This window comes from Ailuropoda melanoleuca, chromosome 12 (genome assembly GCF_002007445.2).
Source record: "Ailuropoda melanoleuca isolate Jingjing chromosome 12, ASM200744v2, whole genome shotgun sequence".
In the NCBI taxonomy this organism is placed as follows: domain Eukaryota; kingdom Metazoa; phylum Chordata; class Mammalia; order Carnivora; family Ursidae; genus Ailuropoda; species Ailuropoda melanoleuca.
In genome coordinates, this window is record NC_048229.1 from 47,215,925 (window position 1) to 47,229,014 (window position 13,090).

Below are 13,090 nucleotides of genomic sequence, written 5' to 3' on the forward strand. Positions count from 1 at the left end.
TCCTTTCTCTAATTTCCCTGTACCTTCCATCCCAGCCAGGGGACAGGTAGCTGGTGTAAGTAAGCTCAGTCAGTCAGCTGCTCCCTTCTATGACCTTGCCAATTGGTAAAAACTGGAGGGACCATCTGGAAGTGTTATCCTTGCCCAAACTTTTAGGGACTGTGGGCCAGACAAGTCCTGCTGCATGACCTTGGTTCCCAGCTATCCCCTAGCCTGGTCCTGTTAACTCCCAGTGATTCTTTGAATCCCCAATATCCTTTCATTAAATTCCCTTTTTGTCCAAGAAAGCCAATCTGTTTCTGTTTTTTTTGCAACTAACCATCCAACTGGCATAGCCTCTGCATGTAAAACAAGAAAAATAATATCTACCTAACAAGGATTTTGTGATGATTAAACGAGAAAGTGTGCCAACACTCCTAGCTTGGTGCCTGGAATATAAAAACTAAGTTTACAAAAAGCTTAGTATTGCCAAGCCCTGAGAGAAAAATATACAACCTTTGCTCAAAGCATCCTCACGACAACCCAATGAAGGTGTTACCATTTTGCCAAAGTAGAAACTGAGGCATGTGGAAGTTAGGTAACTTTCGGAGGCCACCCTGTTATAAGGTGCAGAACTAGGTTTTGTTTCCAGGTTAATCCAGTATTAGAAATCTTTATCCACTCTCTCCCTTTCTTGTTTCTATGTCCTCCTGTCCAATTCAGCTTTGACGCCTATCAATGTGTGCTTGGAAGTAAAAGCAAAGGTAGTTGTAGGGACCATGAATCGAAGACACAGCCCTCCAAGTAAGGTTCCACAGGCACCACCTCTAAACTCGGAGAGTAACACCTCTGATAGGCTGAGTAGTGCTTTCCCTCTTTCCCCTACTTTGAAATAGCTGCTGGGGCAACACTCGGCCAATGTTGCTTTGGGTTCACAGGCTATGACCTTCTTGAAAATGTAACTCAGGTGAGAGAGCACAGGTCNTTTCCCCTACTTGGATAGCTGCTGGGGCAACACTCGGCCAATGTTGCTTTGGGTTCACAGGCTATGACCTTCTTGAAAATGTAACTCAGGTGAGAGAGCACAGGTCACGAGGTTTCACAAAGTGTGGATCAACTGGAACAAGTTCCCTGCAGCAGTTTTGAAGGTTGACGGGACATTTCCATGGGAGAGCTGGGGAAGAGGGAGAAGCGGATGTGGGAGGGAATGCGGAGAGGGTGGATTCTGTGAGTGCTCAGAAACCAATAGCCACAAAAGTCAGCTGGCTTCTGAGACATCCCAGCTTAGTTCTGCAATATCCCTGGGGTCTGGGGAAGCCCCTCCAGCAACACCAGAGCACTGGAAATTCTAGTACTTCTGTGGCATCTGCCTTCAGACCAGCTGGAACGTCTTCAGCTGCAACAGTCAACTTAAGACTACCTTTTAAAAGATGAATTCACAAGCCTGGAAACCAGGCAGGGCAGGAGATAAGCTGCTATCAGGCACAACCGGTCATAGATGCCCAAGTGGTGTTATCAAGACGTCTTTCCCCATAGCTTGGCTTTGCCTCCTCCTTTGGTTTCTTGCTCCTCTACTCCCCTTAATGGCAAACAGAGCCCCCAAACAGTTCCTGGCCCACTTTCTCTAGCTTTGCAGTCACATTGAAGGAGAGCAGTTCGTCTCCAGTCATCCCCATAGAAAGTCCTAGGCCTGATTCTTATTAGTCTGATTTGATCAAGTGCAGACTCCTGAGCCAATCGCTGTGGTCAGAGGCATGGACTGCCCTGATTGGCCATGCCTGGATAGAGAGGGGCGGGGTGGGGTCAGCCCTGCCCAAACTGTGGGGACTCCACCTGGGGCAGACGTCCATTACAACCTTCTATCTTTGGGGTGAGTACTTTCCCGACACTGAAGAAAAAAGAAGACTGGCCTTCTCTCTCTACTTCCTGTATCTGACATCTGCTGGAATTTGGAGAAAGGAAGGTAAACAGAAGACCCATATAAGATTTTTCTCATATCCACACAGTGGCCCATTTTTTCCCCTGTGTTTTTTAAATTGAGATATATTAGTTTTGGGGACACAACATAATGATTCAGTATTTGTATACATTGCGAAATGATCACAATAAGTCTAGTTAACATCCATCACCATACATAGTTACAGAATTTTTGTGTGTGATGAGATCTAAGATTTACTCTCTTAGCATCTTTCAAATATGCAATAAAATATTATTAACTGTAGTCACCATGCTGTGTTACATCTTGATGACTTTTTTATTTTACACTCTAAGTTTGCACCTTTTGATGCCCTCCATACCCAAGAGGTTTGTTTTCTCCTTCTGAATACTCCTTTTACTTATTTATTAATGACGTCCTATTCTTGTTTTATGAATGTGTTATTCTTTCTCCTCGCTGAGGAATTTTCTTCTCCATGCAGAGGCTTTATTTCCTGAGATTTCTTTTTAAATTTTAATTCCAGTATAGGTAACATACAGTGTTATATTAGTTCCAGGTATACAATGTAGGGATTCAGCACTTCCATACATCACCCCGTGCTCATCATGACAAGTGCCCTCCTTAGTCCCCATCGCCTACTTCACCCATCCCCCCACCTCCCTTCTGGTAACCATCAGTTTGTTCTCCATGTTTAAGAGTCTGTTGTTTTTTTTTTTCTAAGACTACTTATTTGTTTAAAAGAGAGAGAGAGAGAGAGAGAGAGAGAGCATGAGCGGTGGGGGGAAGGGAGGAAGCGGAGGGAGAAGGGAGAAACAGACTCCCTGCTGAACAGGGAGCCTGATGTGGGGCTCAGTCCCAGGACCTCAAGATCATGACTTGAGCCAAAGACAGATGCCTAACCACTTAGCCCCCTGAGCCACCCAGGTACCCCAAGAGTCTGCTTTTTTGTCTGTCTTTTTTGTTCTTTGTTCACTTGTGTTGTTTCTTAAACTCCATATATGGGTGAAGTTGTACGGTATTTATCTTTCTCTGACTGACTTATTTCACTCAGCATGATATTCTCTAGCTCCATCCACGTCGTTGCACACAGTGGCCCATTTTTACTCCTGAAGCCTCTCCATGTGTTCTAAGGGGCAGGGCTGTCCTTTATTTCTTTGTATCCCTTCTCCTCTCTCCCAGTGACTTACACATAGTAGGTCCTCAGAAAAACGTGTTGAATCTGATGGTAGAATATGGAGAGAAGAAAGTAAAGGGGGCAGTTCCCACCAAGCAACTTCCAGCCCCTTCTAGTCAGAGCAGGGTAGACGCCCCTCTCTCAGTCCCAGGACAAAACTGTCATCATGGACGCTTTCCCTGCCTGATCCATGTTGTCTACATGAAGGGAGAAGAGCAGGAGACAGAGGAGAGCAGGCGCTGCTCTGTCTGGAGGAACCGAGAGCAGGGGGGATGCGCCATTCGGGGAAGTGGTCAAGTCTGAGGTGCTGCCATTCCCTCTCCCTCCCACGAGGCCCTGGGCGACAGAGCTGGCTGCAAATGTTAATCGGGCACAACTTAACTTTATGTGACTGCAATAGCGCTGCTCTAATAATCCAGAAAGCGCAGAATGTGCATCAGATGCAAGTTTATTGTGTAAAAGCTGTATCTTAATCATATTAATTGGAGTTTCAGAGCAGACGGGTTTCCTTTCCGAGCCACATTTTATTACATTTCATTAGCATCATGTTAATGGCAGCACAATAGCAGAAACTCCAGACATTCAAACAATTTTCTGATGGCTCAACTACATTTTCTGTGCCGTTAACTCGAATGCTAGCCTGGTTAGTCAGGACTTCTCTGTTGGCTGAAATAGGCCTTCTTTCTGTATGTCTGCGGGCATTCCCAAAGCAGAGGACTAGCGCAAGTTACAAGAGTTGGAAGGATTTTTACCAAGGTAATAGTTTCTCTGGCCTCCAAAGTCTCTTGCTCTAGAGACATGGATGGTCTTAGACTTCAAATTCTTCCTTCCTTCCTTCCTTCCTTCCTTCCTTCCTTCCTTCCTTCCCTGCTTATTCCAAATTGGATTGAAGTGGTTTATACAACCGGGTAAAAATAAATAAAATTAGCATTAAGGGATGCTCAAATTCCAATCCTGACTCCATCACTTCCTCATTGCATAATCTTAGGCAAGTGACTTTGCCTTTCTGAGCCACAGTTCCCTCCTCTGTAAAATGATATCAGAGTCCACCCCTCGTACGGCTGGCGAGAAGGTGAAATGTGAGGTGCTGGTGCTCGGTGGTCTATGCAGCGTGAGAGAAGTGGAGAGGGAGCCAGAGGTCAGCTCAGGCAAGTCTGTGAGGCCCGAAGTAGACCGAGCTGTGTCCTGAGGGAAGTAAAGGACCCATGGAAGGTTGTGGGTAGAGCACAGAGGGGGCCCTGGTCTGACTTACATTGTGAAAAATGTGTCTGGTTGTTGTGCGGGGAGCAGACTGTAGGGACAAAGCTGGAAGCAGGGACCAGCGAGGTGGCTGTTGTGAAGGACGGCAGCGGCTCAGACCAGTGAGTCCGCCATGTGGTGGGATTCATCTGGAAGGGGAAATCAAGAGGGTTCACTGAGATACGCAAAGAGATGTGACAGACAGAGAGGACCCACAGGGAGTTAGGAAAGGGAAGGGCACATAAGTGTTCACCCTGCCAGCCCCTGCACGGCTTTGAGGTGCAGGGCTCACACCCTCTGCACCCCCCATCTTCTTTGTTACCAGGAAGGCTCCAAGCTCCGCTCTGATGAGCAGGGCTGGAATCCCACCAGCCGCGTAAGAGGACAGGGTACTGCAGCGGCTCTCAGATGAACTGGGGGTGGGACGTCAAAATGACCAGTAACTTCACTGTGTATATTGTTTTCCATATTCTAGAAAGTGCTTTCACATCGTTTACCACAGTTTTCTTTCTAGGCCGATCCCATGCATTGGAGCATGAAATTACCCCATTTCACAGATGAGCAAACTGAAACGAAAGGTAAGTGACACACCCAAGGGCATACGCTTAGGTGTTGCTATGTGAAAACAAATGAAACACGACCATGAAAATGTCTTAATGGAGAAAGCTGTTAAGTCCGAGATATTCTGATTCTATGAAAAGATATTCATGTAAAGGGTAAGTGTTTAAGTTTAAAACGTTTAGAGTTTAAAATATTATCAATATAATTCTCCCCTCCCCATTGGTCTAATGATCTGGTGACACAGTTGTCCAGATAAGAAACTGAATGGAGCTCATGTTTGATCTAGTTTTGTAAGACTGTATTACATAGATTTTCTCAGCACTACGAAGGACCCCGATTAAGCATTCTCACCCACTTTACTGTTACAGTTATGGGGGCACGTATGACCCTCAAATAGCTTGTCTTCTGTACGATGCCTGTGTCTCACCCTTAGTGGAATACCCCCCATGAGAAGCCGAGCCGGGAAGCAGTTTGCCCGTTGTGTTCCTTCCATTCAGAAGAGATACCGCATCAGGGCTATTCCTCCAGGAGCCTTCTAATGTCAGCCCTAAATATGGATGTCAAAACACATCACCCCCTAGGGAGGCTGCAGCCGTCTCAAGATTGCATGTTTAAATGACTAAAACAGAAAAATATAGCTCTTGTGTTTACGACAAAAAGCTGAGAGGCTTCATCTTGGCAGAGCCATGGATCAGGCAACCCGTGAGGGGTGGGAGGGGGTGGCCAGCATCCCCCGGGGTTCCCAGAGGACCTGCAGGTAGCAGTAGGCCTGGCCTGTGGCTGGGAATCTGTCCTGATCGTCGAGTCCCTGTCTTGTCGTTTGTCAAGCAAGCAGGCGATGTCACCATAGATTACACTGGTGTCAAAGAGAGCATCCTGGCTGAAAACACATCTGAGATTGAAAAATATCCCTCCTCAAACTGCAGAGTAGTTTGAGGAACACAGGTTCTGGAGAGGATTGGTAGGCAGGCAGGGATGCAAATTTTCCTGTTAAGGACACAGAGCAGGCATCCTTCAAAGCTCTGCGTGTCTTGTGACCAAAGACACCCCGTGACTCTTCACTAGCAGAACAGTCTAGAAACACCCCAGTGAACAAGAGGGTAGGCTAAGGGAAGCATGTGTAAATCAGAGATCACAAACCAGTTTCCCCTGGACCAAATGTGGCCCACAAATGTGTGGGTTTTTTGGGGTTTTTTTTCCGATTTAGTATTTAAAAAAAAATATTTATTTGTGAATGAAAAAGAAATTGAAAATAAAAGTCCAGATTTTTGGCTGTTCTGGAAAGATTGGAAGATCTGGCAATTTGGGGCCCATTTTCCAGCATAAGGAGTCGGCTGCTTTGAACAGCAGCTGTCCCCTTTTAAATGGAGAATGGACTCCCCAGTTGGTTATGTTCTTTACTCATTTATCTAAATTACCTGCCTAGCCCCGTTGGCATTAATATGTGCAGTCCTTATTTCAATGTGGTGTCCTAATCCCAAATTCTTTAAAGGCCCTCCCTCAGTGGCCCCTTCCCTTTTTTTTTTTTTAAGGTTTTATTTATTTATTTGACAGAGAGAGACAGCCAGCGAGAGAGGGAACACAAGCAGGGGGAGTGGGAGAGGAAGAAGCAGGCTCCCAGCTGAGGAGCCTGATGTGGGGCTTGATCCCATGACCCTGGGATCAGGCCCAGAGCCAAAGGCAGATGCTTAAGGACTGAGCCACCCAGGCGCCCCTCAGTGGCCCATTCCTGTTGCATTTTCTTACCCCCAGCCCCCTCTCCAAAGCAAACCCATGAAGGTCAGCTTTGCATCTGAATGGAAAAAGAATCCCATCTCCCCTGTGGCTTTATGAAGAAGAGTAACATTTTTAAAAGGGTCCCCAGGAGTATATCAGAGGCTTCCCAACTCTATCCCTTCCTATCTGGTTGCAAGTAAGAAGGGACATCATTTCAAAATTTAAAGAGAAGCCATTTTATATTTATTTTGAAATTGCAGATGTGGGAGAAGAATCCCCCCCTTCCCCTAGTTCTTTCTGCCTATTTTGTTCTTCTAATAGCAAGAAAGGGTGGAATTTTAATAATATCTCCCTGAAATGACTTTCTTCATGCATGAATTATTTCTCATTTACAAAGGTTTGGGAGGCGCTTTTTTTTCTTCCTTTTTTTTCCTGTGGAAAATGATGACTGTTTTCATTGCTAGACACATTACTGTCAGAACTCATGAAGCTGATGGTCAGGCCTGTTTCCCACGGAGTCCCTCTCCGGCAGACAGCTCAGCTTGTCCCGTCGCTGAAATAGCGACTCTTGTCAAGGCATGTATAGGAATGTCACAGTCGCAGTGGCTAATGGCAGGTGACTGCTGTGGTTATACCACTGGTGTAGAATAAAGGCAGACGAAAGGCTGTCGAAGGCCTGTTCTCTCTCCTTTGATCCTCACAAAAAGCTTCCGGGAGTAGGTATTATTATAATCATTTTTATAGATGAAGAAACAGGAGCTCAGAGAAGTTAAGCCACTTTTCCAAGGTCACCCAGCTAACCCATGGCAGAACTGGTATTTAAATCCGGCCCTGCCAACTGCTAGCACTTTAACTGCTATGCTATGCTGTCATTCCTGTATTCTCTTGGGAGGATTTCATCCGGGAGCCTGGTTCATCTTGAGGGAGGAGAGAGGCTTTCTGAGGTGTATGTACAGGATGGTGTAAGATGAGCCAGCCACGGGGATCTTTCAGGAGCCCCACATACCCTTGGAAGCATTGCTGGGTTTGAGCTCCTGCAGCATGCACAGTATCCAGCACTCCCAAAACTTCACCCCCTTTAAGCCTTATAGCACCCCTTTGAAGTGGGTGTTATTTATCCCAGCTTTACAAATGCAAAAATCTATAATCACTATGTCGTGCATTAGATCCCTAGAATGTGTACCTCTCCTATTCCCAAATTTGTGCCCTTAAACAACAACCCCGCCAGTCGCCATGCCTGCCCCTGGTAACCACCATCCATCTCTCTGATTCTACAATTTTGGCTTTTTTACATATTTTTTTCAAGATTTACTTATTTATTTCAAAGAGAGAGAGAGAGAGAATGCATGAGTGGGAGGGGCAGGGGGAGAGGGAGAGAATCTCAGGCAGCCTGTGCGCGGAGCACAGAGCCTGATGCAGGGCTGGATCTTCCAACCCTGAGATCATGACCTCGGCCAAAACCAAGGACACAGGGCAGGCATCCTTCAAAGGATTAGCAAACAGCCCCGAGTTTGGCTTTTTTAGGGCTCCACATACAAGTGATAGACAGTACTTGTCTTGGTCCATCTGACTTATGTCATTTAGAATAAGACCCTCAAGGTCCATCCACGTTGTCACGAATGGCAAGATTATTCATAGCTGAATAATATTCCATTGTATATGTATCCTCCATCTTCTTCATCCGCTCATCTGTTGTACTTCAAAGTTGCTAAGAGCCTAGAACTTAAATTTTTTTTATCACATAAAAGAAATGGTAATCATGTGATGTCATAGAAGCTAACAAATCAACACGTTGTACACCTTAGACTTGCACAATGTTATATGTCGATTATAAATCAATTGAAAGAAATTTTTAAATGAAAAAGCCGAGGCTTACAGAGTTTATGTGACTTGCCAAAAACTGAATAGCCTAGAAAGCCTAGAATTTGAACTCAGGCCTGCCTGGCTCCGAGAACCACCATCCCCTGCTGTTCTCTTTCCTGGGAATTTCTGATGGGGCACCAGTCCCGAAGTGTGGTTCTCTTATCGTTGGGGGTACGTGAAATCTCTTTAAGAATTTTACGGACAAACCCTTTCATTTTAATGGTACGCACTTATTATAACGTGTGTGAGAAAAAAATATTTTAAAAACACACCAAACCCAGTTTTATGACTATTATTGCTTGGGCCAAGGCCAAAATTTATTTAAGTAAATTTAAAAAGTGAGTTGATTTTAAACAGTGATGTAGATAACAGGAAAGGCGGTACTTGAGATAACAAGAATTGTCAAGATGGTTTGTGAGTGACTGAAGCTTGGGAAACAGAATATTCATTGGGTGACATTAAAAAATGGGATTTTGTGTACTAGGTCCCTATACAGTGAGGCCACAGCAGACAGCCTTGGGGTGTCTCCTAGTTTGCCGTGTGATTACCCTTTCTCTGATAACTGTCTCCTACCCGCTCCCCCCACAGCTGCTTTTTTCCAGCGAGAGAAGTCATTTTCATATACCATGGCCACACCCCCCAGGCCACAGTTGGTGGTTGATTGGTGGCCAATGCTAGCTGGCCTGTCAGGTCCTCCCCAGTAAACACAGACTGAAACTAAGACATGGCGGGTTCAATCGATCGCTCTGTTGAAAGTAAGCCCTGTGAATTCAGGAGCTGTCGGTGACTGCTGTTCTGCCTTGTGGACAGGGAAGAGGAGTTAGCTATTCTGTTGGGTAAAAAAGAATGAAGCAGGCATGCCAAAAAAAGTAGAAATGGGGTCCCCTGACCTCTCTACAGGGCACCAGTCACTGAGTCCATGCTGTCTCTGAAACCCAGTGGGTTTTATGAGACACTTCTGTATTCTTGTTATTTCTCCTTTTGGCCAATGCCAGCTCTGGGGAGGGTCAGTAATTGTACCCGGAAGAGTTGTAACCCATACAAAGGTACTCTGAGATTGGTATGACGGCTAAGCACTCATCTTTGCCAGTTCCCTGCACCACCTTTATGCCTTCCCCTGGGTGTTGCTTTAAGACTCCACTGCCAAGAGAGAGGCAGCTGGGGCACCCACTCCGCCTCCCAGCGTGGGCCCTTTGAGATGAGACAGGCCTGTTCTGCTCCTCAAAATGGCAATTAGGGCCAGTTGGCACAGCCCCATCTGGAGGCCCCAAATCTCGATGTGCACCAGCCATTGTAGTCAGGAGATGTGGAGATCTCTGCTTCTCTGGCTGGTGAAGAAGGGCAGCCTCTGTAATGAGAGGAGGCAGGCCATTAAACTGCTCACAACAGCTCTTCTTCGCATAGAATAAAGTTCTGCAACTGAGCCCTGGATTGCTTAGGCTCTTTCTGGACCTCTTCCTTGGGAAGGCGTTCTAGGATACATGCCCCCCACCCCATGGAACCTGGAGCCCAATATTAAAGTATTTCTACAGCACAGGCTTGTCCTTGCCTGAAAGATATTTACCGTACATAACCCTCTGGACTTTTGCTGGTCAACTTCTGTGATCCAACCCCATCCCCATCTTTTCAACACAAAACCTCTATTCTGATCCAGTTGATCTTCTTAATGTGCTCTGTAGTTGACATGCCTGTGGAGTTCATGCCTCGCTACGCCTTCTTTTCCAAAGTCTACCCTTCCACCACCATAGGAGCAGATCCCTGACACCCTAGATATCCCCCTTCCCACACCACACCTGACTGGACTTGAAGAGGGTCTGGGGACTCTCCTCGAGACTCTAGTTAGTTGTAGAGCTAGACTGGAAGGTTTTGTGGTCTTGGAGAGGGGACTGTGGGGGTGAGTTGGGGATGGCCAGGCTAGACCTTGTGAAGGTGGAATAAATAAAGCTGATCCAAGGGAAGTTAGGTATGGAGAGATAAGATGTCTTTTGTCTGTGATCTTTCCAGCATTCCAGGTCTTTGTTGCTGTCTATCTTGACAATCAGCCATGTTCTTTCAACGTGTGTATCAGGAGATAAGCTTAAAATAAGCTCGCTTTTTGATGGAGTTATAATTTATATACAGTGAACTGCTCAAATCTTGAGTGGGTTACTGTTTCTATATACCAAGTTATGCCATTTCCCCCACGTGGTAACTATTTCACTGTCCCCATTTGATTATGCTGCCCCTGCTTCAGTGGTGTCCTCCTAACTGCTGTCTTCTTAACTGAACATTTTCCATCCTTCTTGAACCCCACTTGTGCCTCCCCCAGTCCAGAAAAGGCACCTTGTGTTTTGAGCCTGTCTCAGTTCAGGCTATTGTAATAGAAACACCATAGGTTACATAGTTTAAACAACAGAAATTCATTCCTTGCAGTTCTGAAGTCCATGATCAAGGTGCTAGCCAATTTGGTGCCTGGTGAGAGCTCTCTTTCTGGTTTGCAAGATGGCTGCCTTCTGGCTGTGTCCTCACAAGAGAGATAGGTCATTTCTCTTGTGTCTCTTTTTATAATGGCATTAATCTCCTTCATGAGGGCTCCACCCTCATGACCTAATTGTCTCTCCATGGTCCCACCTGCAAATGCCATTACACTGGGGATTAGGTTTCAATATATAAATTTATGGGAATGCAAACATTCATCCCATAGCAAAAGCTTAAGGACTTGACTCTACAGTGAAGCAACTCAGTTAACAGTCTTGAAGTGATCTTCCTCTCTGTGCCAGGCCTATGCTGGACTCTGGGAACACAGAGACACAGAGACACAGTTTTCCCTCTACGTGCTCGTAGCAGAGGAGATAGATACGTAAAAAAATCAACCATAATGCCATGTGATGCATGCTAAAACCACAAGAAACCTTCAACCTGTTGGGGGAGGTATGGGGTCCTCAGGGAAAAATGGAAAACAATGTGACATTGAACTTAAGGAAAAATGAAACTTTTCCAGGTGCATAAGGGGGCATAGGACCTTCCATACTCTTAATGTGTAGTTAAGGAAAAAATTATTCTGACACTTGTTAAAATGGTAAGGAAGTCTTTTGCAAGACTATTGCAATAGGAGTATTGTAATACGGGTGAGAGATTGGGCTCAACTCCAAAGACTGCAAGGACGAGTGGGAATTTATAGCCAAGGAGCAGGGTGAGGAGGTCATTGGATGGAAAATTAATAAGAGGAGACATCAAGGGATGGGGGTTCTTGCTAACCTGACCTCTGAAGATCCTTGCTAAAAGCAGGCATCAAAGGTGGAGGATGAAAGACTGATTGGATATCAAAGGTCAAGGATGACTGAGCAGGATTCTTTGTTTAGACAGGTCTGAGCAGGCCAAAGATGGGATAGCGGCCACAGTGGGGTTTTCATGGAAAAGAGGACTCAGAGGAGCCTGTCTAAAATTTGGTCAAGGAGAGAGTCTTTGTCATAATGCAGGTCCTGTAACATTCTTTATTATGTGTAAGAGAGACTACTCTCCTTCAATGTCCCAGTTATTAGCTTGGGGTGAGGAACTGCCTGCTCTCTGATACGGGGACTAGCTCTCTTCTCTTCATTCCCACCACTGACTTCACCCTCTTCCTTGTCTCAACTACTCAAGTACTTCAATTTCCAGAGTCCTTTTAGAGATTCAGGAATCTGAGCATCTGGAGATCCCCCCCCCCACACACACACTATGATAATGGAACCATCTTGGACATGTACTGACATGTAAAGAAGGAAGAGGAAAACCCTACTTCCTGCAGTCATATTGTAAAGGAGTAGGAGTAGGAGTTGAAAGCTAACAGGAATGGAGGCGGCCTCCTGGAATAGACAGAGGCTGGTAAATATAGAAATCCACATGTAGGAAAAACCCAGCTTTAGGATCAAGGTGCACAGTCAATGTTGGGCTTGAAATTTTGCAGAAAAGAGGAAGCAGGTCTGATTTATTTATGTGAAGCTCTGTAGGCTCTGCTCCATTCCTATTCAGCCATCTCTGTGGTCCCTCAGTGCTTCTCACAGAGTAGAGCTTCAGTAAGCATTTGTCATATCAAATAAAATTTAATTAAACGCCACTGCTTAGTTACCCTTCTCACAAGAGATAGCACGATTTACTGTCGGGACCCAAGGTAAATTGAGTGATGGACCAAAAATATATTGCAAGGTGTTAAAAAGGAATTTGGAACAGCCTGCCCTTCTTTTCAAATATCTTTTCTTCCATTCATTTTTCTTGACAAGAGTTTTGAAATAATGAGTGCTAGTAGGTGATACATGAGTGCTCTTGATTTCTTATAGCTATGAGAAATATAAGGAGCTTGGCTACAGAATCCCATCTTTCTTATCATCTACCCCTGGTGGATATGTTAACTGGTACAGTCTTCAGGGAGGAGATTTGACAGTATCTATCAAAATCATAAGAGCACCTTTCCTTCCATCCAGCAATCCTAATTCTAAGCATTCTGTTCTGGCTATCTATTGCTGCGTAACAAACCAACCCAAAACTCAATGGCTTGAAACAATTTATTATTATTGCTCACACTTCTTCATGTTGACCGGGTGAATCTCACCTAGGGTCTCTCATAGGGCTCCAATCAGTCAGAGACTGGGGCTGTGGTCATCTGA